This window comes from Eumetopias jubatus, unplaced genomic scaffold (genome assembly GCF_037043125.1).
Source record: "Eumetopias jubatus isolate StellerSeaLion01/CBP00866 unplaced genomic scaffold, mEumJub1_p1.0 scaffold_13, whole genome shotgun sequence".
Classification (NCBI taxonomy): Eukaryota; Metazoa; Chordata; class Mammalia; order Carnivora; family Otariidae; genus Eumetopias; species Eumetopias jubatus.
In genome coordinates, this window is record NW_028274819.1 from 57,343,865 (window position 1) to 57,368,155 (window position 24,291).

Here is a 24,291-nt window from a genome sequence, read left to right on the forward strand (position 1 = left end):
CTGGGATTCAGACACAATTCGCCTTTTATAAAGGAAGTTCATGATCGTTTTTGCTCCTCCCAGCAACCCTGTGAGATAGGTACCATCACTGCCCCCATCTCACAGATGAGAAATCTGAGGCCGGGGGATGTGGAAGGGCGTCGTTTATCCAGTGAGCGGCAGGTCCATGCCCCGTGTTCTACTCCCAGATGTCCTGTGAGTTCGCTGATGTCAGAAGACTAGGAAATAGGGGCTTGCTCTGGGCATCAGTGAAGGGGGGATGAGAAATGAAATGACAAAGGTCTTTGTACAGTGGTCGCGAGTCTCCAAGTCCCCGCCTAGCGCACCACCCCCCCTTTGGAGTGTCGTCTGGTGCCCAGGCCGGAGCCAAGGCGGGACAGCCTGACCAAGGCTAAGCAGTACTCACGGGACCGGCGCGAAGCCGCCTCTGGCCGCCAGGGGGCGTCCTGGGGCCGCGGAGCAACCGTTACCCGGCCCGCCCGCCCGCAGGTCGCAGGGCCGCTTCTCGGGCTTTTTTCTTTTTCTTCCTCTTCTTCCTCTTCTTCTTCTTCTTTTTTTTTTTTTTTTTGGTCTTCCCTCTCTTCATTCTCACCTCATTAACTCCCTTCCCAGCTTCTCCCAAATTTACCAACACCTAGCGTTCTCCCGGAGACAAACACAGCTCTCCAGCCCCTCACCCCTGGGGAGGAGCAGAGACAAAGAAAGAGATTCCTTTCTAAAGGGCCCGGGGAGTTTGAAAAGGAGGCGCCCTCTTTACAGGGGGCGCTTGAGCGGGAAGGGGGCGTTCTCATCTGGCTGTGTGAGTTTGGGCGAGCTCTCCACCACTCCCACGCTGTTTCCCCTTCTATGAAAAAAGGGAGTGGACTTGACCGCACATCTCCCTAAGTCTTTCAAGCCTCCCAGGAGCCTGCGGGTCGTTGAGCTCCCCTCTCTGCCTGAGTTTCCACTGTCACGTATACCTGTGTAGTGTGTGCGTGTACGTGTGTGCCTTAAGCACACACACTGACTTGAAACCGCAGTTTTCTGAAGGCTTGCGGCATAACCCAGAAGGCAGGGAGAAAACCCTGAATTACGTTTCTTTTTCCTCCTTCCCAGTCTCCCGCTAGGCGCCTAACACGGAGGCGCTCACTACAAACGTGCGGAGTCCAAGGCTAGGGGTCTCAGCGGGGTTCTCGGTGTAACTGAGCCCCCTCCTTCCACCCAGCCTGCATCCAAAACCTTTGTCTTTATGGCCCTGAAAGTTTGCCACACTCCTGAGGACGAGAAGTATATCGGCTGGAAATGGGGGGGGGGGAGGGGAGAGGATCAAAACTCCAGCCACAGTCTCTTTTCGCCCCCACCCCGTCCCGAAATGTGGGCTCTCCCCCCCACCCCCCGCCAGGCGCCCTGCATTCCTGAGTGGGGAGGAGGAAGGGAGTGCAAGAGGGCGGAGGAGAGTGCGGACTCACAGCGGGGAATCCGTGTCCAGCTCAACTCTCCCAGAGAGAGGAGGGGCCGCCCTGGTCACAGCAATCAGGGACCCAGGCCTACAGCTACTCCAGGCTTTTTCTGAGAGGCCCGGTGATCCCGGGCTTCTCACTCCACCACCCCTGCATGTTGCTGGGAGAGGCAGCGCCTGGCCTGGCCCTCTGAGTCCTGGCGGATTATTCCTGTCCCGTGTAAGAGCGTCCAGGACAGCGGCGCGGGCTGCTGGGTCACCCTCAGCCTGCGCCCTGCGAGTCAGGGCGCACTCGCTTCCCGGAGCCCCCGGCCCGCCAGGGGGCGCTACGCCGGGGTTCGAGGTGGGATCCGCAGCTGCCTCCCGCGCCGTGGGACTTTGGGCAAGTCCCCTCCTCTTCCTGGGCCCCGGTGTCCCGGTCTGGGGATGGGAGGAGGCTAAGTGCCCTCTCCGCGCTGGTCGTTCTATAAGACATCCACTTGCCGCGGTCAGCCCCGAACTGCTCGACCCCTTGCTTCAGGCCCCAGCGCAGAAGCTCCCTTGGGGCCAGGCGCGTAGTGGGCCCGCGTCAAAGCGCAGCGCCTTTGGGAGAGACAAGCTGTCTCTTCCTCCCCGCGCTGGGGTTAGGGCCCAAGCTACTCCACTGGCAGCTGGTGAGAGAAGTGGCCTCCCGGGCTGCGCTCCGTGAGCTCAGTAGCAGCAACCCGCTCCAACAGGTGGTTATAAGGCTTGGGCTCTGGAAGTCCTTGGAAACGCCGCCGCTAGGGCGGCCGCCCCTCTGAGTCAAGCCGGCGGAGCCACGCCGGGCCTCCCCTACCGGGATGAGCTCGCACTGAGCCGGGAGCGGGCACCGCGCTCTGGGCCGAGTGTCCACGCCGCGCGCAAGGTCGGCGTGGGCCGGGCCTGAAGCCTCGGGCTGCGCAGCTGGCAGAGCCGACCCTCCGAGCCGGTGACGCCGAGCGACCGCTTCAAGGTTACCTGCGACGCGAAGCTAGGCCGGGCTCACAACCCGGCTTTGACCCCAGCCGGGAGTCTTGCGAAATCTGTCTGCTAGGCTGCGAACGACGCGCCGGGTCACCCGCGAGACGGGTTATTTTGGAAATGGGAAGGGTGGGGTGGGAGAACGCGGGGCACCTCCTGCCACCCCTTTGGAGCCGGACCCTGAGAGCCTAAGGACACTCAGGGTCACGGAGATACCTCAGCACCAGGAGGTGGGGGGTGTGGGGCTCGTGCGCGAGCTCAGCCAGATGTTCGCGGCGGCTCCAGATGCGCCTCGGTCCCGGGACAGGACTCTCCTCCTCCCCAACCCCCAGCCTGGAGCTCAGGTCTGTAAACAAAGTCCCAGTTCTCCCCCTCCCCCGCCGCCTCGGGGAGTCGGTCTCAAAGCGAGGCGTCCGCCCCCATCCCCACCCCACCCCAATTTGGTAGGAGCTGCCGTAGGTCTCTGCCTTTGGCCACCCTCTCCCGCCCCGCCACACACACCCTCTTGCCCAGCCGCACGATCCAAGTCCCCCACCCCCGGGATGGCTCGGGCATGACCTCATTCTCGGGCCGAGTGGGAGGGAGAGGGTCGAATCGAGGGAACTGGGCCGGGAAGGCTGGCAGCGGCCCGCACAATTGGCACAACCCACCTCCGGCATACGAGCCGGGAAAGCCCGCGCCCCCCAAGCCCCCGCGGCTGCGCTCCTCCAGGGGATTCCTCGGAGAACCGCAGAAAGGAGGTGTGGAGGGAGGACTTGATGTGCTTACCCGCGAGTCGGCACCCTCCGGGGTCGGGCCGTCGCCCTCGGACTCGGACGCCGCCGCCCTAGCAGGTCCCCGCTGAGCACCCGCGCGCTGCCCGCGGCCACTGCTCACCTCCTGGGGCGCTCGTCGGGCGCGCCCTGAGTGCCCCGCTGCCCCGGCCGGCGGTGGAGCGGCTAGCGCGGCCCCCAGCGGCCCCCAAGCGCTCTCCGGGCTGGGCAGGCGGCGAGGGCGCCCTCTCCGCGCAGCGGCCGCAGAACGACGCCCGGGATCCCGGCGCGCGGCGGCCGGCTCCGGTTCCGCGAGGACCTCCTGTAGCGCGGACTCAGGCTGCAGGGGGCTGCGCTGGGCTGTCGGGGCCTGCGCTCGCCCGCTCGCCCGCTCGCCCTGGCTCTCTTCCTCGCGCCGCACGGTCTCCGGCGCCGGCCGCCCAAACTGCTTTATAAGGCGCGGGCAGTCTCTTTGATCCGCCCACGTCAGCGCGCCGAAACCCCACCGGGTGGCTCGGGCCGCGCGCGGGGGGCGGGGGCGGGGTCCCCGCGGACGCCACGGACCCGCGGCGCCGGCGGCACAGAGGACTTCGCACCCTGTCGAGTTACAAAGGGGGGGACTTCTTAACTGTAGCCCGTGTTTAATAAGCGTGCCTGGGCCAGCCTACTGCGGACCTGCGGTGCGCGGGGCCCAGGTAGGGCAGGTTTCTAAAGCTTGCAGCCAGCCGAGCAAGGAATCTCAACCAGTCTGCTTGGACAGAGGAGGAAGCCAAGGCTCACAGGGAAGTCCCGCTTGGGTCTCAGCCTGGAGCCCGGCGGGTATCACGAGGTGCTCGTCTTGCAGCTCGGTTACTTGAGGCGTCGAGGGTCCCTGAGGACTGCGTTGGGGTCCCAGGACGTCCTTCGAAGGGTCACCTCTCTAGTCCTCTGGTTCCAGTTCTGGAGAAGGGATCCGCCATCCAGAGCTTTCTGCGGAGAAAAGGAACGAGAGCGCGCTGCCCTGTGAAGCGCGCTGTAAACCTGAAGCCCAGGAAGGCAGGCGGTCCAGCCTCTGGGGTGACTGTGGGGAGTTTTCTGGACACCTTGCCTCCTGTCCCCGGGGAGGGGGGTACCAGCGGAGAACTGGGTTTTAGAAACTAGTTAGGACTACAGAGGTGCTTCCCACCCAGCATGGAGCCAGCCTGCGGCTAGGGCTGTGTTTCTGAGGCAACTCCCCTGGGACTGGTTAGGTGAGTGCCCATCCCTCTCTGCACACACCCCTTGGCCTTTCTGGCTGAGGGTACACCCCCCTCTCCCATTTCTAACTTGCTGAGTCAGGTGCTGAGGTTTCCATGGCTTCTGTTTGCCCCAAAGCCAGGGGCCTCAGTCCCAAGCATAATCTCAAGGAGAATCTAGTTCATTAGTAGAAGAGAGATACAGACTGTGACAAGGGGCTTGCCTCAGGTGCCAAAAACACACGGTACACTTTTGTCCATTCTTTGCAGCTGTCCACCAAGTGGCCCCCATAGGCTGCCCCAGCCCGGCTGCGGGTACCACCACCTACACAAACACGTCTGTGCCCACAGAGCCCACTGCAGGCTTTCGGCCATACAAATACCCTCTGCACGTCACACGCAGGGCTGGGACATATCACCCGACAAATGGTCACAGCACACTCAGGAGATACTTGCACACACCATATGTCCACACACATTCATTCAGTAGCAGATTCCCGGTGAAATGGCCGTATACATCTTCAAGCTGAGGCCGAACACGTGACTGCCCCCATCCAGTTCGTGCACACACATGTGCTTCCTTTTGCACACAGTGAGGATGCACACGCAGTTTCCAAGCATGTCACACCAAATGCACATATACTCCCGCGTAGAGTCATAGGAATGTCCTTGTGAACACAGGCTGGGACACCCCCATCTCCTCTCCCAGAGCATTAGGGTCAGTAAAAGCTATGGGAGGCTAGGGGTTATAAAAGCTGCAGGAAGGTAGTGGGACTTTGGGTGGGGTGTCTAGAAAGGGGGCGGGGAGAGACAAGGCTGCTCCACCTAAGAGGCATCCAGACTGTCCTTAGCTCTCCCAGCCCAAGGCACTCTGGCCACCACAGTCAGAGCCATTCCAGGTGGCCTCTGTCCAGTTAGGATGCACCCTCCTCTGGGTCTTTCTGCTCAGAGAGAAGCTAAATGAGTTGCCTGCAAACATTTGCATAAGCGGTCCTTCAGCCAGAAATCTCCTTCTGGCTCCCAGCTAGAGTAGAAACAGAAAGCATTTTGGAGTCACACACACTTGGACTCCAATAGTGATTTTGCCCTATTTTATTTTTTAACAGTGTGATCTTGAGCAAGTTGCTTAAACTCCCTGAGTGTTAGTTTCCTCATCCATAAAATAGGAATAATGCAATCCCATCAAATGTTCTGTATCCTCCAAGATGGGATTCGTATCCCCATTTCATAGATATGGAAGCTGAGGCTCAAAAGGGTGGGGCTGGCAAGTGTTTGAGCTGATATCTGAACCTGGATCTTTCTGGCTTAGTGTGCACTATAGCTGATGGCCCCTATTGAATCGAATGCGAGGATCCTGACTTCCCACTGTCTGAATGGAGTTGAGGGAAGCCAGGAGAAAGTCCCAGAATTCCTGAAGTGCAACCCTGAGCCCTCCTGCCCACCCCCCACCCCCAGCTCTATCTTGTGAATCAAGACCCAGGCATTAGCTAGGGCTGAAAACCCTGCCCTGGGAGGTGAGGGGAGGCATGAAGTGGAGGCAAAGCCCTGGATTCAGAGTCAAGGCATGCCTGGGGCAAAAGTCTGCCCCTTCCTGTACCCCAGGCTCCCCATTTGTATAAGGGGAGTAGTTTACCATCTCATATTCTAGGATTCTCAGAGACACTCGTGAGAAAAAAATTTTTTATCTTTAGGACCAGTTGAACTCACCCCTTCCCTTTTCCTCCTCCTTCTTTCTGTCCAGGGGCTCCTCAAGGGAGCTGGGCTGCCTGGGTTGCAAGCTCCCTTGCAGGGGCAGGATGCTCTGATCTAGGCTGGGTGGGCATGCTCTTGGCTGCTGCTTGCTCTAGATCTTAGTATATTTTCCTTCTCCTCAGTTACCCCCAGTGATTCTGGTTCTCTGATCGCCCAGACGTGCTGGGGGCTTCCTGTCCACGGGCTTCTCAGCCCCTGCCTGACTGCCATTGGTCAGGGGCACACATCTTTCCATCCCCCACCCATGCACACAGCCTGCTGGGGCGGGGGGCACCCAGGCTGAAAGGACATGGGGTGGGCGAAGCTACAGTTCTAGTTCTGTTCATCATGCTGGCCTCTACTGGCCCCTCCACCCACCTCAACTTCCCTCCCTGGGGGCCAAGGCCTTGGTGGAGCTGCTGGGGCGAATCAGCTATTTCCGGGAGCGCTGGATGGGGAGACAGGTGACCTGGAAATAGGCCTTAAAGCTGTCAGTAGTTTGCTGGGTGATAGCAGATAATTGTTTTGCCCTTTCAGAGCCCCAGGCACCTCATCTGTGAGGGGGTTATACTAGGTAACCCTTGTGGGCTTTTCCGGCTCCAGAACCTGGGTCTTGGATCTCCTTGACTTAACCTGTGTCGAAGGATGAACCATGGACATGGTGCACACTATGAGACCGAAGGGTGCTATTTCAAGCTCAAGGGTGCTTTCTAGAAGGTGTTCCTGAGAAGGCAGGTGAACAGGGGTCTGGGCAGAGTATTATTATTGTCACTGGTCTGGACTCTTTCTGGGAAGGCCAGTGAGGTAGTTTTGAACGGCACCAGGCACCAATTCCTCTTATCCTGGGACACACCCCCCCCCCCTTTGAAATGTGATTCCATCCAGAGGTGAAGTTTATTTCCCCACCCCTTCCTCCGGGCTGGCCTCGTGGCTCGCTGGGACCCAAGCATGTGACAGAAGTGAAGCTGTGCGTGTTCTGGGGCCCAGATGCCAGGGGCCTTGCAGCTTCTGTGCGCACCCCCTGGAGCCCAGCCCAACTGCATGTCAGAAGTCCAGCCAGAGCTACAAACTGAGAGGGAGGCCCTGGGGCCACACGGAGAGAGGCCAGCCTGGACCAGCCGGCCCGGCCGAACCCAGGCCCGGCTGACGCACCAGCCAAATGCAGCCATCCAGGCGAGCCCACTGGGAGCACCACGACGGGCCGGGCAGCCCGCAGGATCAGGAGAATCAGTCAGCTGTTCCTGTCAGCCACTACATTTTGACATGGTTTGTCACCTGGCAAGTGACACCTGAAGTGACCGGGCTTCGCTTGTGAAAAAGCTAAAAATGTGCTTTTGTCTCAGGTCATTTGGGAATCTAGAGTCGGACCATTCACCTGGGCATGTCCCTGAAGTTCTGGCCCCTGGAGCCCCCTGTGAATGTCTCCATTGCTCTGGGAACATCATGTGGTCAGGGACCGGCTCTGTCTGGCCCACGCTGCATCCCTGGTGCTCCCTCAAGACCAACCAACAGGGGCTGCGCCAAAGTTGCCAAGTGAGTGAGTGAATGGCCTCACCCAGCCTCTGCTCACAAACCTGCAGGGAAGGGAGCTCCCTTCCTCCAGGACAACCTCTTCCCTGATGAGAGAGCACTCCCTGGGAGAAGGTTCTCCTCCATCTAGAGCAGAGATCTTTGACTCCTCTGGCGGCGCTGCTTCTCTTCCTGCATCTGCTCTTCCATAGGACGGCCTTATGTATATCACAGTGGTCCCTGGTGTTTGCAGAACCTCCCTTAATAGCAAGCATTTCCATGTACACAGAAGGCCAGCTGCCCCAGACCCTTAAGGAAGTGTTTCCACCAGGGCCCCAAACAAGCATGGGTTCTGGGATCATGCAGTTTGGGGTTTTAACCCCAAATCCACCTCTCTATGGCCTTGGATAAGACACTTTCTGTCTCTGAGCCTCAGTCATCTCATCTGGAAAATAGGAGTAGTGAAATGTACCGCCTAGGGTTGCCATGGGGCTTAAAGAGATGATATATGTAAAACGCTCTCCATGCAATCAGTCCTTGATAAAGGTTAGTTCCTTTTCTGCCAGGTACATAAACAGTTCCAGATGGAGAGCTCATTTGTGCTTAGCGTTCATGTCTATATAAATAATGTGCAGGTCAGGAAGGAATTGTCAGGTGGCTGGGGATTGCGGGAGGCGAGGGGGTGCATTCCCAGCAGTGGGAACAGCTGAAGCAAAGACAAGAGGGAGAAGTTTGGTTTCAGGGAAGGGTAAGTCAGGGGCCCAGTGCTGCCGGCATTGAAGGCAGCAGGAAGGGAAATGACCAGGGAGGACAGGCCCATGCCAGGGAGGACCCTGAGTGTTGGACTAAGCAGCGTGGGCTTTTTCGAGGGCAGCCTGGAGGAGGTCATAAGCAGGGGGTTGAGGTCAGGTGTGGGATTCAAGTCTGTGCAGATCTCAGGGGGGTTGGGGTCGGGAGGGGAGGGGAGAGAGATTTTCTGGGAGCCTGAGAGGGGGACAGTTGGGGTGGGAGCAGGGGGTGCTTAGGTGCATCATGGGGAGGGAGAGCCTGGCCACTCAGCATGTGCATGCCTGTCATGAGGAGCCGGGCCCTTGACCCTCTGGCCAGGACCTGTTGGGAAGAGCCACCTCTTCTGCCTGTTCAGTCTGGGAGCAGGTTGTGAGAGAATCCAGAGAACACCTGACCTAGGTCTGCAGCCAGAGAGATGCAGGGTAGACCAGAGGAGAACTAATCTTACCCATTTCTCTGGTGGGGACTCAGAGAAGTCCCTTTCACGATCTGCTTGCTCAGTTTACGAACCATCTCGGCCTCCAAGCTGAGCTTTACGGTTTTTTAAGCCTTGCCACAGTTATGGGCTCCTTTGAGACTTGTAGCTGCCTTGGGAGGGAGGGAGGCTGAGCGGAGATGATTCTGTTTTTTAAGATGGGGAAACCTAGGCCCAGAGAGGGCGAGTGACTTGCCCACGACCACACAGCAAATGTACAGCAGAGCTGGGCGGAAAGCCGGACCTCCTGCCTCCCACTCCCATCCTAGCCTCTTTCCACAGCACTGAGGGACTGGGCAAGATGTTCTCACTTACCTGCTCTGGGTGAAGAGTGAGGGGAGCCAGAGAGAGGTTGACAGCTGTCAGCAGACAACACTTAACCTAAACTGACAATTTAATTGTGAAAATGTGGACAAGGTACAGTTATATGTAAGGAAATCCAGACGGTCTGGGCCCCTGGGGAGCCTCAGCAGCACCCCAGTTGCCGAGGAAACAGAGAGGATTGGAAATGATGTCACTAGACTCGGAGGCTGAGGTATGGGGGATGGGCTACCCAGTCATCTCTTTGGGACCAGATGGGGCTGTGGTCCTGGCCACAGGCTGTCATTCTCCTGGTTAACTCTTTCCCTTACAAACAGGGCAGAAGGGATCTCCAGAGCAGGGTGGTGACTTCCCCAAGGTCACACAGAGTCAATGACCTGAGCTTCCCTCATTAGGTGACCATGTCTATTCATCTAGTAGGCCGCAGGGCCTGGTCAGAGTCATCTGAGTCCCCATGCCCAGCACAGGGCCTTGCCAAGAGCAGAGCTCAACTCTGTAGTGAGGGCTACTTGGTCCCTGTATAGAATGGGGTGTCCAGGCCACTTCAGGAGGTGACACTTGTGAAGTCATAGTAGCCTTAGATGAGGAGGAACCCTGAGCAGTGCTCTCTGGTTCAGGGGCCACTGAGCTCAGAAAGAGCAGGTCACCAAGCCAAGGTCACCAGCAGGTTGGGGCAGCACTGTGCTCACCCTGAGTCATGCCCCCATGGGTATGACACCTTATATGATCCTTACTCAGGGAGGAGTGATCCCTTTCACTGCCGCCCCCTCAGCCCTGGGCCAGAGATCCAGGCCTTGGGAAGTCCCCATTGTTTAAAGCATCTTCTCTGAATCCCCAGCTCCTGACCCAAGGCTGATGATCAACCAAAGCATCAATAACAATGCTTAACTGCCCTTAGCATTGCCCCTACTGGGTGCCTGGCTCTATGTTCCCTATCAGAAATATTTACAACTGTATGGGCTAGGAGTCACTGTTCTCAGCAGGCCAGAAAACAGAGGCTGAGAGGGGTTTGAGGGGGCTGTCACATGCCCTCCTACACATAGCCGGAAAGTCAAAAGCTGGGACTTACACCCCAGGTCATTCTGCACCTAAAAACTGTGACCGCCTTCTCCTCTGGCTCTTAGATCCTCCCACACTGGACCCTTAAGGAAGGGGGTGGCTGAGTGTTTGCCTGCCCAGCCTCCCCCCCACTTCCTTTTTTTCCCCTAAAGATGTTATTTATTTATTTATTTATTTGAGAGAGAGAGAGAGAGAGAGAGAGAGTGCACACACGAGGGGCGGGGAGGGGCAGAGGGAGAGGGAGAAGCAGACTCCCTGCTGAGCAGGGAGCCCTATGGATGAGGGGCTCAATCCCAGGGTCCCAGGATCACAACCTGAGCTGACTGAGCCACCCAGGTGCCCCATCTCCCTTCCTTCTGATGGTAAAAGCACCCCACCCTTGCCATCCCCCCACTTTCTGAGTTTCTAGCGAATAGTCACAGAGACCAGTCATCTGCTAGAAGGCCTGGCCTTTCGGAGAATTCCATCTTCCTAGCCATATTATATGACCCAACTGGACCAAACAGAGCTGTTGTCCTCAATTTGCATAAATAGGTTCTGGGAGGGAGCACTTAGCTCCCCTTTGGAATGCAAGCTCTAAAACGTATAATTCCCCAGAGCTTCCAGCAACCAGATTGCCTGCCTTGTGAGGAAGACCAGGAGACTGAGGAAGGAAGAGAAGAAACAGGCAGGAGAGTGGGGGAAGTCATTTGAGTCCCTGACCACACCCCCGTCCCTCCCAGGTGTGTGGGCCAGGGGATCCGTGTTCCTTAGGCTCCTAGGAAGTGGGTCTTTAGGCTCTTGCAATAGGAGCCGTCCTGACTCTTATTTCTGCGATGAGTTATGCCATTGTGATAGGAGGTACAGGATTAATAGAAGTGTAATAAAAGTTCTTGTCCTCCAGGAACTAACAATCTGGCTAGGAGGGAGAGGAGAGAGTATAGTTCTGGGTTCTATCCCTACTCTGTCTCAGACTTGCTGTGTGTTCTTTCCCCTCGCTGGCCTGTAATTTCCCTACTTTTCACATGGGCAGGGGTGGTGGTGGGAGGTGGATGTTGGGTGCAATGTTCTGCAAGATCCTCTCCAGATCTATGCAACTACTTAAAAAAAAATCAAAAACATATCATTGAGATATACCTTCACCCTTTTAAAGCGTACGGTTCAGTGGTTTTTAGTATGCAACCATCCCCACTATCTAATTTCAGAACATTTCCATCATCCCTAAAAGAAATCCCACACCGATCACTCCCCATTCCACTCACCGCCTCAGCCCCTAGCAACTACTAATTTCCTTTTTGTTTCTATAGATTTTCCTATTCCAGACATTTCAAGTTCATTTTCAAGTTCATCCATGTTTTGGCATATACCAGTACTTTTTCATCTCTTCTTATAACTGGATAATATATCATCGTATGGATATATCCCATTTTGTTTATCCATTCATCAGTTAATGGACATTTGGGTTGTTTCCACTTTTTGGCTATCATGAATAATGCTGCTAAGAATGGTCACGTACAATCTTTGTATGAAATATATGCTTTCAATTCTCTTGCATATATACCTAGGAGTAGAATTGCTGGATTATGGGGTGAGTCTATATAACTTTTGGTGAATTGCCAAATTGTTTTCCACAGCGGCTGCACCATTTTACATGTCTTCCCACAGGGTACGAAGGTTCCAGTTTTCCACATCTTCAGCAGCACTTACTGTTTTCTAACTTTTTTATTCTGGCCATCCTAGTGAATATGAAGTGGTTTCTCATTGTGGTTGTGATTTGCATTTCCCCGGTAACTAATGATTGAGCATCTTTTCCTGTGCTTGTTGGCCATTTGTAGATCTCCTTTGGAGAAATATTTATTCAAATCTTTTGCTCATTTAAAAAATTGGGTTATCATTCAAAAAAAGTATTGTTGAATTGTAGGAGTTCTTTATATGCACTGGAGATTAGGATGCTATATCTGTGCTGGATACATTACTTGCAAGTATTTTCTCCCATTATGTAGGTTGTCTTTTTACTTTCTTGATAGTGTCTTTTGAAGCACAAATTTAAAAATTATTATAAAGTCCAGTTTCCCTATCTTTTCCTTTGTTTGCTTGTGTTTTTGGTGTATATCTTAGAAATTATTGTCTTATCCAAGGCTGCAAAGATGCACACCTGTGTGGTTTTCTAAGGGCTTTCTGGCTTTTGCTCTTAGTTAGGTCTTTGATCCATTTTGAGTTAGTCTTTGTAAATGGTGTGAGGTAGGGGTCCAACTTATGCTTTTTGCATGTGGATATCCAGTTGTCCAGCACCATTTATCAAAAAGACTGTTTTTTCAGGGCGCCTGGGTGGCTCAGTCGTTAAGCGTCTGCCTTTGGCTCAGGTCATGATCTCAGGGTCCTGGGATCGAGTCCCACATCGGGCTCCCTGCTCAGTGGGAAGCCTGCTTCTCCCTCTCCCACTCCCCCTGCTTGTGTTCCATCTCTCTCTGTCAAATAAGTAAAGTCTTAAAAAAAAAAAAGAAGACTGTTTTTTCTCCCTTGAATTGTTTCGGCTCTCTTATTAAAAATCAATTGGTCATAAATGTATGGGTTTATCTACGTCATTACCTTTTAAGTGACATCCAAGAGTAAGTTATAGTAAGGTCTGCATCGTCACAACTGTGTGACAAGGAGTGTGGAAAAGAGAGGAGAACAAGTGAGAAATGTGGAATCCTGTGGAGTGGATCCAGTATAACCCCAGGAAACTGCTTTCTTTTGTCTTTTAAGGAAAAGCACAAGCGGTACCTGGGTGGCGCAGTTGGTTGGGCATCTGATGCTTGGTTTCGGCTCAGATCATGGGGTCAGGGCCCTGGGCTCAGGCCCCACTGGGGCTCTGCACTGGGCTTGGAGTCTCCTTGAGACTCTCTTTGCCCCTCCTCCTCATGCTGTCTCTCTCTCTCTCAAATAAATAAATATTTTTATTTTTATTTTTATTAAGAGTTTATTTATTTATTTGAGAGAGAGAGAATGAGAGAGAGAGAAAGCACATGAGAGGGGGGAGGGTCAGAGGGAGAAGCAGACTCCCCGCTGAGCGGGGAGCCCGATGCGGGACTCGATTCCGGGACTCCAGGATCACGACCTGAGCCAAAGGCAGTTGCTTAACCGACTGAGCCACCCAGGCGCCCTAAATAAGTATTTTAAAAAAGAGCACAATATGTTATACTGAACACATTCTCTCTTTTATTTTTTATTTTTATTTCTTTGAGTAGGCACCACAACAAACATGGGGCCTGAATTCATGACCCTGAGATCAAGAGTTGTATGCTCTCCCGACTGATCGAGCCAGGGGCCCCTGAACACATTCTCGTTGTAAAAAATACCAACGTCTGGATATCCCTGAGCCTCAGTTTCTCTTCTGTCCCGTCTAAGCCCTAGAGCTGGTGTAAGGCTCAAAATGAGAAGGAGGAAGCAGAAGGGGGTTCCAGGTGGGGTCAAGGACACAAGCGATGGTTTGGAAGCTAGAAAGTGTCGGGGGCGATGTTGGGGGAGGAGCAGTAAGAAGTCTGTACGGGGTGGGGGCATGTTGAAAGGCTGCCTCTCTTATTCTTAGGTTGATGGAAAACCAAAAACTCTGGTGCCTGCGTCATAGCACAACTCAGAAGACACCTCCCATGTCCCCCTCGGGAGCCCCATGGCAGAGAGGCCCAGCTAGGACATCCACGGAGGCCTCCGAACCGCAGGGCTAGCAGCAAGCAGGCTGCACGTGTCCTGATGCTGTTGGCTGCGCTCAGTCTGGGGGTGGTGGGGCTGTGCAAGAGAGAGCAAGGTGGTTGGGGTCCAGCGGGGGTGGGGTGGGTGGGGGGCTGGGCCTTCTGTGTCTTACTTTGTGGTTAAGGGAGCAAAACATGCAGATGCTCAGGGAGAAGAATGTGCAGGAGGGTAAGAAGAAACTACCATTAGTGGAGCACTTACTATTCCCCAGAGGCACACTGTGACGTTCACCTCAGCTCAGGACCGCCCAGAGGAACCGGAACTAGGATCATCCCCATTGCACAGAACCCAAAACTGGCTCCGAGGGAAGGATACATCTGCCCCAGATGATAAGTGACAGAGCTAGGCTCTGAGCCCTGTTCCATCTGTCCTACAGCACATGCTTTTCCTTTCATGCCCTAGCTACCCTGGAGAAAAGGGGGGAAAGAAAGAAGGGGGGCAGGATAGAAAGAGGCCCGGCTTGGGGAGAGTCACCCCGGAAGGAAAATAAAGAGAGACAAAAAATAAAAAAACAAGAGTGGAAAGAGTGTGAGGCTGCAGCCGAGGCCTGGAGCGGGTCCTTGGGGAGCAGCGGAGGGCGGGGATGGCCGGGAACCAGCTCACCGAACCTGGAGCCAAGAACCATGCTTGGCCTGAGACCTGGTGGAAAAGTTCTCACCTCAAGGTATTGAAGTGGGGAAGCTGGCGTGGGGCGGCGGGGGGCGGGGGGGCAGGGGGGCGTGGTTGCTGTGCAGGGTCTGCTTGGGAGGAGGGTGGCAGGGCCGGATGGCCAGGGGGCTGCCAAGCAGGGCTCTTCGCACATCGTCCAGCTCAGATAAGCCCCGTGGCTGCTGAGCTTGGCAGGCCCTTGCTCCTGGACGTGCAGAGCAGCAGGCTCGGGGGCCGGGAGGCCAGGAGCCATGACCAGGCCTTCCGGGGACACTGGTTGTTCTTAGCATGGACCTGTTAATGCGGCCTGCAAGGAGCGTGGCTGTAGTTTCTTCTCTGAACCAGGACCCTGGAGAGTGAGCGGGGACAGCAAGCGCACACAGAGAGGCATGGCCCCTAGCCTCTAGGCCTGTTCCTGCTGCAGCTGTCCCCCGGTTCCCTTCATCCACACTGGCCTTCCTCTGCACACACCTAGGGCCTCGACATGGTCTGGAACAGCCCACTTTAGGCCATCACCACCAGCTCGCCACACCCCTTCATTGTTTCTCCTCGCCCTCCGAACTCAGCTCCAGCCACGCCAGGGCCTTCAATACCCACTGTGCTTTTCTCCCCAGCACCGATGACAATCACAGTCATGAAAGAAATTCTTCATTGTGTGTTTGATTAAAAGTCTGTCTCCCTTGCTAAGGGCAGGGCTGGATCCTGAACACCCAGCCAAAGACCCCAGTGCTTCAGTAAATAAATCAGCTCCCAGGACCCCCTGTATGGCCACTCACGTGGGTGCCATCCTGTAATTTGGGGTTCTTTCCTATATGAGGAAAGGAAAGGAAGCTAATCCTCAAAAGAATAACTTTCTGGGTACAAGGTGCACTTCTGATTTCTTCCACGGGCTCTGAGCTCGGCCGGGGAGAGCCTGTGCGCCCATCCCTTCTCTTCCCCAGCCTCTAGGCTAGCTTGGGGCCGGAAGGAGGGGCTCCAGTTGGATTTACTGAGGAGCGATCACAATGTGAATAGCATCGCGGCAGATTCCAAGAAGTCCAAACCAGAAGGAACCCTAGAGATCATGAGATAACACGCCAAGTGCAAGCCCTGGGGTATTGCAGGCACAAAAAAATACTGGTGTTCCTTCTTTTAGAGGACCCCTTGTCCGATCAACCATCTTTCTTTTGTTGTTATTGTTATTTCTTAGGTGTGCAATTCAGTGGATTTTAGTATAGCCGCAAAGTTGTGCAACCATCACTACTAATTCTAGAACATTCTCATCAACCCAGAAAGAAACCCCGTCACCCACCTGATGTCCCATAGCCAGCCAGCAGCCGAGCCAAGACTGGAGCCTCGGGCTCCCGACACGCAGTGTGCTTGGTTGGGCAGCATGTCTGGGTTCTCTCTGGCCCCCCCGGGCACCATCTGGGGCCTGACATGAAAGAGCTGTTCAATAAAGGCCGAACAGGTGAGATGAGACTGTACCCCCCTCCAGCTATGCCCCCCAACGGCTCAGAGCCCACCTGCACCCACAATGGAGCTGAGGTTCTTTGGAGGCACAGGAGACACACCTGGCGGTCACTTCAAGGGTGTACACTGCTTCCCACCATCGCCAGGGTCCTTTCATGGCTGGGGATGTCCTTCCCCCAAGTGACCGCATGGCCTCCACTCGCCTCCTGCAGCATCCCCGAAGGCCTCCTCCTCAGGGTCACCTGTGCAGACCACCCTATTTAAAAGTGCAGAAGGGCCCTGCTAACACTCTGATGCTACCCTCCAGGTGAACTTTACCTCCACAGCGCTTACCATCCTCCACCGGACAGACTGTATCCTTCACTTCTTCCTCTGGTTACTGTCTGTCTTCCCCTACAAGAGTTCAGCTCCTTGAGGGCAGGGGTCTCTGTCCGCTTTGCTGCCGGCTGTCCCCCGGCTTCCAAACAGTGCCTGTTACACAGGCGTTCCATAACACCACTGACTGAATGAGTGCGTGATACAATGAATGGTTAGCTGTGGTTGCATTTTATTCTTATCAGCAATAGTTAGGGGAGGGATTATTATCCTTATGCACAGATGTATCTTTGTCCACTCGGGCTGCTATAACAAAACACCATAGACCGGATGGCTTCAAGAGCACACATTTATATTTCTCACAGTTCTGCATGCTGGGAAGTCCAAGATCAAGGTGCTGACAGATTGGTTCTTGGTGAGGGCCCACTTCCCCACCTGCAGATGGCCACCATCTCATTGTGTGATCACGTGACCTCTCCGTGCACACACGGGGGAGAGAGAGACAGAGAGTGAGCTCTGATCTCTCTTCCTCTTGTAAAGACACGAATCTCATCATGGGGGCCCACCTTCATGACCTCATCTAATTACCTCCCAAAAGCCCTACCCCACATACCATCATGCTGGGGGGTGGGGACCAAACATTTGAATTTGGGGGGGAGGGGGGGTGAATACGAACATCCAGTCCATCATAAATGGCAAGCTGAGGTCCAGAAAGGTCATCTGGCAACCAGAGGCAGACCATTACTGCCACACCCTTGGTCCTGTCAGGGAAGGCTGGGGTGGGCTCAACGTGGGCATGAGGAAGCAGGGGCCAGACCTCCCAGGTTTGCCATTGTCCTTAGGGCCCCAGAAAGCAGAGTCAGTCTCTGAGCCCAGCCTCTACCCCTTCCTGCAGTAATTTAGCCGCTTTCACATTCCATGCCTTAGCCAAAATGGAAAAAGAAAGAAAGGAAAAAAGGCAGTGTTATTTTTTAAAATGGCCTTAGCTCTGTGAGCTCCAACATGGAAAAGGCTGTCCATGATGTCATGGGCCCCGAGGCCCTCTGGGCAACGTTACTGACACTTCATACGGTGGGCCGGGCCCAGGGTCCACACACTCCTCTTGCCAGAGTTACGTGAGCCCTCGGGCAGGCACAGGCTCCATCTACAAGCCTGGGCCCGACCCCCTGAGTCAGGGTGGAGCCAGGCAAGCAGGGGGTACCCCGGAGCAATAACCTAGTATAGCAACTCCCTCTGCGTCATCCACGGGGGGTCTTTAAGATCCACTTCTCACGGGATCTAAGGCAGCCTTGAGACACACAGAGGACAAGCACTCTGCTCTGTGTCTTTCCATGGGGGAGCAGAGCGCAGAGTGGGGTGGTGCCCTGCACACGGTCACACAGTCATCGAGTGGTGGAGAGCTGGAACCCCATTCTCTGATTCTAAGTTCTATGGCTCACTTGAAAGGAGAGGGCATGGTCTTTGCCCACAAGAAGCCGGCAGACTGATAAAGGCTATGGGGGAACGACTGGGCCAAGTTTAAGTCTTCATTTTACAGTGGAAGAAACTGAGAGGGCAGGGACTGGCCCAAGATCACACAGTTGACCCACAGACCTGGCAGCATTGGTTGCAGGCTCTGGACTCCTAGCTGGGAGTGTTTCTTCCTATAACCTGCATTTAAACAGTTCCGTTTGGGCAGAAGCTGTGCTGTTCCGGAAGAGACGCCAGGCCTCTCCAGCCTCCGGTCTAAAGCTGTCTTCCAGGATCTGCTGTCAAGGCTTGTTCCTCAGGGAACAGCTGTTGGCCAAAGGAGGCGAGGTATTGATCATGGCTGGGGCTGGGGGAGTGTGGCTGAGGCCCCAGGGAGGGAGAAGGGGTGGGAACGGGCAATGGAACTTTCTCAGAGATGCAAACTAAATATAAAAACTATATTTAGTTTGCTTTTGCTTATCTGTGTTTTCTAATCTTTCTGCACTTACATAATTCATTTTTTTATTTGAAAATGATGAACTATTTAATTGAACTATTTAATTGATGAACTATTTAGTTGAAAATTGTCTGGGAGGGGCGCCTGGGTGGCTCAGTCATTAAGCTTCTGCCTTCGGCTCAGGTCATGATCTCAGGGTCCTGGGATCAAGCCCCACATCGGGCTCCCTGCTCCACGGGAAGCCTGCTTCTCCCTCTCCCGCTCCCCCTGCTTGTGTTCCCTCTCTCACTGTGTCTCTCTATCAAATAAATAAATAAAATCTTAAAAAAAAAAAAAAAGAAAAGAAAAGAAAATGGTCTGGGAATCCAGGGCTGCCTCGGTCCTGACTGATTGTGTGAACTTGAGTGGGTCCCTACCTCTCTCTAGGCCTTTCTTAGAAATGCCAGGAATGAGGTTGCCCCACGAGAAGTAAATGAATCCAAAAGGCTCCCTGGCTCAGGACACAGCTCTCTCGCCTGGTCATCACAGATACCGACCCATCCAAAGAAAAGAACACAGCGATCCAGGAATGAGGTGTTCAGAGAAAAGCCAAGGTTCAGAGAAGCCCGCGTGTGTATGTCCAATGCTGTCCAGAAGGGCAGAGTTACTGTCTGAGGATGCCCATCGGGTCCCCACAGAGGGCCTCTCTGCTCAGAGTGGAAATGGTTCAGCAGGCTTCACCAAGGCCTGTGTGAACAATCCTCTGCACTAGTCGCCCTCGCCCCTTCGGTCATATTCTGGGCCCACTGGGCAACAGTTTCGCAGAGACTCGGCTGCCAGGAGGGAAGGAGACTGGGGGAGGGGACGAGAGCACTCCTGTCCGTGGAAAGGGAGATTGTTCCGTGTCGGATATAACAGTGATGGGAGGAGGCATCGATCTTGAGGGACATGGTTAGGGTCAGCCTGTTCGACCTCTCTGGGGGTCCTGAGAAAGCTCAACGTCAGGACCGGGCAGGTGAGGGCCAGATGCCAGGCTGGTCTATCACCCAGGACCTGCCACCAGTGAACGTGTTAAATGATTTTAATATGTGTACAGTGTTTAGAATAGTGCTTGGCATAAAAAAATGAGCTAATAGAAACTGCTAGGTGAAAGTTAACTGTGGCCTATCTGGCCAGCAGGATGGAACTGGAAGTCTAAAGAGAAAAGGGTGTCTTGACCCCCGCTATCTGCCCAGTTGGGGATCATCTCCAGGAGGCTCACAGCAGCCCTGCCCCCTATGGACACCGAGAGGGCACCCAGTTGACTGTTCTGAAATGTAGTATCACTTTCTGGTCTTCCCCTGCCAACTCCCCTCTGATGTCTGGGCCCAAGGGAGGAATCACTGGCTCTCCACCCCCTGAATCATCTCCGCACCCACCACCCATCACTCACCTCCTGTCGGCACTGAGCTAAACCTCAGCGGCCAGGAATTCTAGGTCAGGCTGGGACCCCCCAGTGTCAGGCTGGGAGGTGCTCAGTATGGGCCTTACTTGCCCTTCCGCTAAAGCTCACAGGGTGGGAAACTGAGGCCCAAAGAGGGAGAGGGACCCCCTTCTACCTCCTGTCTCCAGTTTGCATAGCCAGGGAGCTGGTGGCTGGGCTGGAGCTGGGCTCAGGCCCCAGGGCTTTCTCCCGGCCTCCTCTGCTCTTTGCTTAGGAGACTATGTTCCCCCCTCTTTTGCAGCCACACCTCACCTGGTCTTCGTTTGCTCCATCCTCTGTGGCTCTGTCTGGGATAATTCTCACCGAGCAGGGTCAGTCCCCCGGGGAGCAGGCAGCTAACGAGCTTCAGATGTCTGGGCCAAAATGCTTCACGGCAGGCGGCCGCTCAGATGTTGGCGCTGCTTGCGGAGGCCTGGCCAGTGGCGGTGGCGCACGGAGGTCGCATCTTCCCTCCACTGCTCACTTAACTCCCTGCCTGGATGCGGCAGGTGCCACCGTTTCTCCCCAGGGTCCCTGGCTGGGGTGGTTATTTCAAGATCTGGAAACGGACTGGGAGGCTGGAGGACAAGGGCATTTTGAGCATTTGGGAACAATTTCTTCTTCTTTCAAAACTTTTCTGGGTCCAGAGCTGGTCTTTGCACTGAGGTAGCCCCAGGGAGGTGCCCAGCTCCGGGCACACTCTGGGTGGGGCACAAACACCATCTTCTCTGACCTCACAGGAACCCTGCCAGGCTAGGTCTGTCACCATCCACTTGATGGATGAAGAAGGGGAGGTGCAGAGAGGTGAGGTGCCTTGTACAAGGTCACACAGCCCAGGAATGGTCAAGCTGGGGTTCTAGCCGACCTCTGCCAGAGCCCATGCTCTTCCCTACAGCAAACTGACACGTTTCCAGAAGACCAAGATGGTATGTTGTGGTTTCAAAACTGCGTTAATGGTGAGGATCTGTGGGCTGCCCTGGGGTTTTCAGATACCGAGGCCGCGTCTGCAGCTAACTCCCTCCTCCATCTGGACGAGACAGCAGATTTCACATGTACAAAATATGGATCATCATCTCGACTTCAGGTGAGGTAATACCAGTTGCCATCATAACATCCTCAGCCATGCCTGGAACACATTCTGGGAGCCAGACCCTCTGCTGGAGACTTTCTGTTGGCTACCTGTTAACGAGCTGAGATTCCAGAGCTCTGCCACTTACTAGCTGTGTGACCCTGGGCAGGTAACTTTACCTCTCTGTGCCTCCATTTCCTCATCTGTGGAATGAGGATAATATTAGTTCCTGTCTCATAGAGTGCTGAAATTAAATTAGTTAATATTTGTAAAGGGCTTAGAAGGCTGGCTGGCATAGGGTACACACCAAGCATATGTGTTCGTGGATAATGGGCTTTGAGACCGGCCTTCGAATTTTCCCTGAAGTGCAGATGTGGAAAACTGAGGTAGCAGCACGGTGATTCTCAAACTTAGCGTGCGTCAGAATCACCCAGAGAGTTCATGAAAATATTAAACTCTGGGAAACACTGCCAGGGTTTCTGGTTCGGGTTAAGTCCAGGTTGGGGCCTGAGAATGGGCATTTCTGGCATGGTCCCAGCTGGGGCCCATACCGCTGCTCCAGCGCCCACACCGTGACAGCTGGAGTTGAGCTCTCGCAGAGCTGAGCATGGTCCCCGCTGTGCCAGGGCCAGTGCGGGCCGGTGACCCAGCGCTTCTGCAAATGATTCCAGAGAGCAGAAAGGGGGTTGGGCCAGGAGCCCCGGGGTTCTCGCCCTGAATTCGCTCCCAACTCCCCGTGGGACTGACCCAAGTCCTCTTCCCCCTGCAGCCTTGGTTTTCTCCTCGGGCCCACAGGGGTCTCGGCAATCCTTGCTCATAGGGCCCCGCGACCCTCTAAACAGAGCCTGGTGTCACTCCGACTGCAGCAAGAACGGTGAGAGTGGGATGGGGGAGGTGTCAGGGCCACCGTGCTCACTACCATCTTTCACTGCCCGCCCTTTCCTCTCCCCGTGAGGAGGGCTGTAGCTCATTCCCTTGACTTCTTTCTGGAAGCCGAGTTGGGAAGATGGAGGCCACGCTGGCCCCCACGCCCCACGGCGCTCGCTGGGCAGAGGGCAGTGGGTTTGCCGTGGCCGCAGGCTGCATAAAGGGGCCTGTGTTCCGGCCGCTCACCTCCCACTGTGCGCCCAGTGGTTTTCTATTTCAGTTGCTGTAAAAATATCACCTTTGATCTCAGCTTGTGGCTCTCAAAAAAAGAAGAAACCACCAACAGGCTGGGTTTTCATTCTCCCTGGCCCCTTCTCCCTCTCACCTCCGCTCCTTGCTCACCTCCCCTCCTCCCTTTTGCTCCCCAGGCTTCCTCTCCTCTCTGGAGCACCAGCACCCTAGCTGGACAGAGCACCTTAGCAATCAGCTTATGGCTCTGAGTGCCTCCCCGAGGTCCCTGTCCCGGGCTGTTTGCTGGGGGGACAGGGTAAGTGCGGGTGTGTGTGGAGGAGACTGCCCCTTGCCCTCTGCTCCGGCTGCCAACCGTCTCCGCGGTTCCCTGTCTGTGCTTCTCCAGCAACGCTGTCAAACACCCAGTACCAATCAAAGCCCTGCATCTGCGAAGGCTTGGGGTTTTCCCCACAGTAGAGTGAGAACAGCTAGTGGGGCCTAAATACTTACATCGCGCCATCTGCTCAGCCCAGACAGCAGCCCAGATGTGCCTGGAGGAGTAGCCTTCAGGCCTGATGGGTCTAACATCCCACCTCCGGGCTCAGCAGGCACAAAGACCACCCCTCCTCCCAAGCACACTCACATACATCCTTGCCCCTTTCCTCGCTACAAACTCAGGCGTTTGTACCCACAGGCCCCCCAGATTCTGGCCTCTACTCTGGCCTTCCTGAGACATTCTTGGGCCTACTCACTTCACACTGAGGTCCCTGACCCAGGAAGTCACCTTCTCACCCACCGGGTTCCTCTTGCCTTGTCACCCCACCGTCCAGTGAGGTCATCTCCAAGGGCCCCCACTCTGACAGAGGGACCAGAGAACCCTCCTAAGAAGTTTTGTGGCTGACAGGCATGTTGTGCCCCTTGAGAGGGCAAATAAGCCTCGAACCTCTGACTCACACAAGACTTTTCGCCATCGTGACATTTTTCTTTGGTTTCAGCTTTTAGAGAAAGAGACAAAATGAAACTCCTTCGACAACACTCCCCCCACCCCAGGTCATCTGCGCCTGGCCCCGTGCTGACATGGCCACTGGCCTTCCCCAGGAGCCCTTCTCCAGCTCCACTGGTGGGGACACAGATGTGTGCAAGGGGCAGGCAGCCAGCATGAGAGGGAGTTCAGAAGCTGGTGGCACTGAAGGAGGCCCTGCCCCAGGTCAGGTCTGCCTTGAGGGGGTGGTTCTAGAACAGAAAGGGCAAGGCTTGCAATTTACAGGGACCTGGGGGCATCCTTGGTAGCAGGGGCAGCTTTGAATATAGTCATGGCCTGGGTGTTTGAGGCGAAATGAGGAGGGCCTCAGAGCTGTGAGACTGGGAGGCAAAGAGCACATGGAGAGCCCCTGCAAGGTCTGAGGGCAGCGTGACTGTCCATGAAGAAGGCCTTTCTGGGGGCGTGGAGGGCCTGGGCAGAGGAGGTGAGGTCCTGGGTTGTGTGTCCAGGCCACAGCCTCATTCCGCAGCAACCACAGACAGCCAGGGGCCCAGCCTGAGCTCCTCCAGACCAGCCCACAGCCCTGGACTAGGCAGAAGGCACAGGCAGTGTGGCCACCCCTGGGGACGGGGCTCTGGGGGCAGGCCTGACTCATCCCTGTCCCCAGGGCCCAGCCCAGGGCTGGGGCAGAGCAGGCGCCAGGAAAAGTGTGCCCTGGGGTGAAAGAGGCCTTACAAATGCTTCCAGCAGACTGACTGAAGGTATTTCTTCCTGCCCGCACATCCTCAGACCTGGGAATAGGCGTGAGACTCTGGCAAGCTCCTGAAAACGCAGGGCACAGCTCTAAGGGGTTTGGGGGCCACGGGGGGAAAGTCCCTCCGGAGCTTTACTGTCTCAGTTTTCCCATCTTGAAATCAGGGTGTGTGGGGGAGGGATGATAAGCAATGCAACTGGCCAGAACTGGGTGGACCACTGGGTAGGTAGCCTGTGTACTGGGAACCAGCACGGCCACTAACCTTCCACTCCCCAGGGTGTGTGTGTGTGCGCGCGCGCTCGCCCCCACCCCCTCAACAGAGAGAGGAGGGCAGATCTTGTTACCTCCACTTCAACAGGCGGGCAGCCCAAACACTTTGGCTCTTACTTCCCAGGGGCCTGATGAGTTTACATGGTTGAGGGGCTCCAGGGAACCCCTGTTTCTCTGGGTGGGTCTGGCATCCCTGCCCCCCACAGAGGCCTCTCGGGTCGCCTAGAAGCCTTGGCCCGTGGTCGCGGAGGCGAAGCCGGTAAGAGGGGCCCAGGCACCCCACGTTCTGGGAGGCCCACCCCGGCGGGAACCAGAGTAGGCGAACTCCACCCAGGTTTGGGAGCTAAACGACGGAATCCGCACATGTGACTGAGCC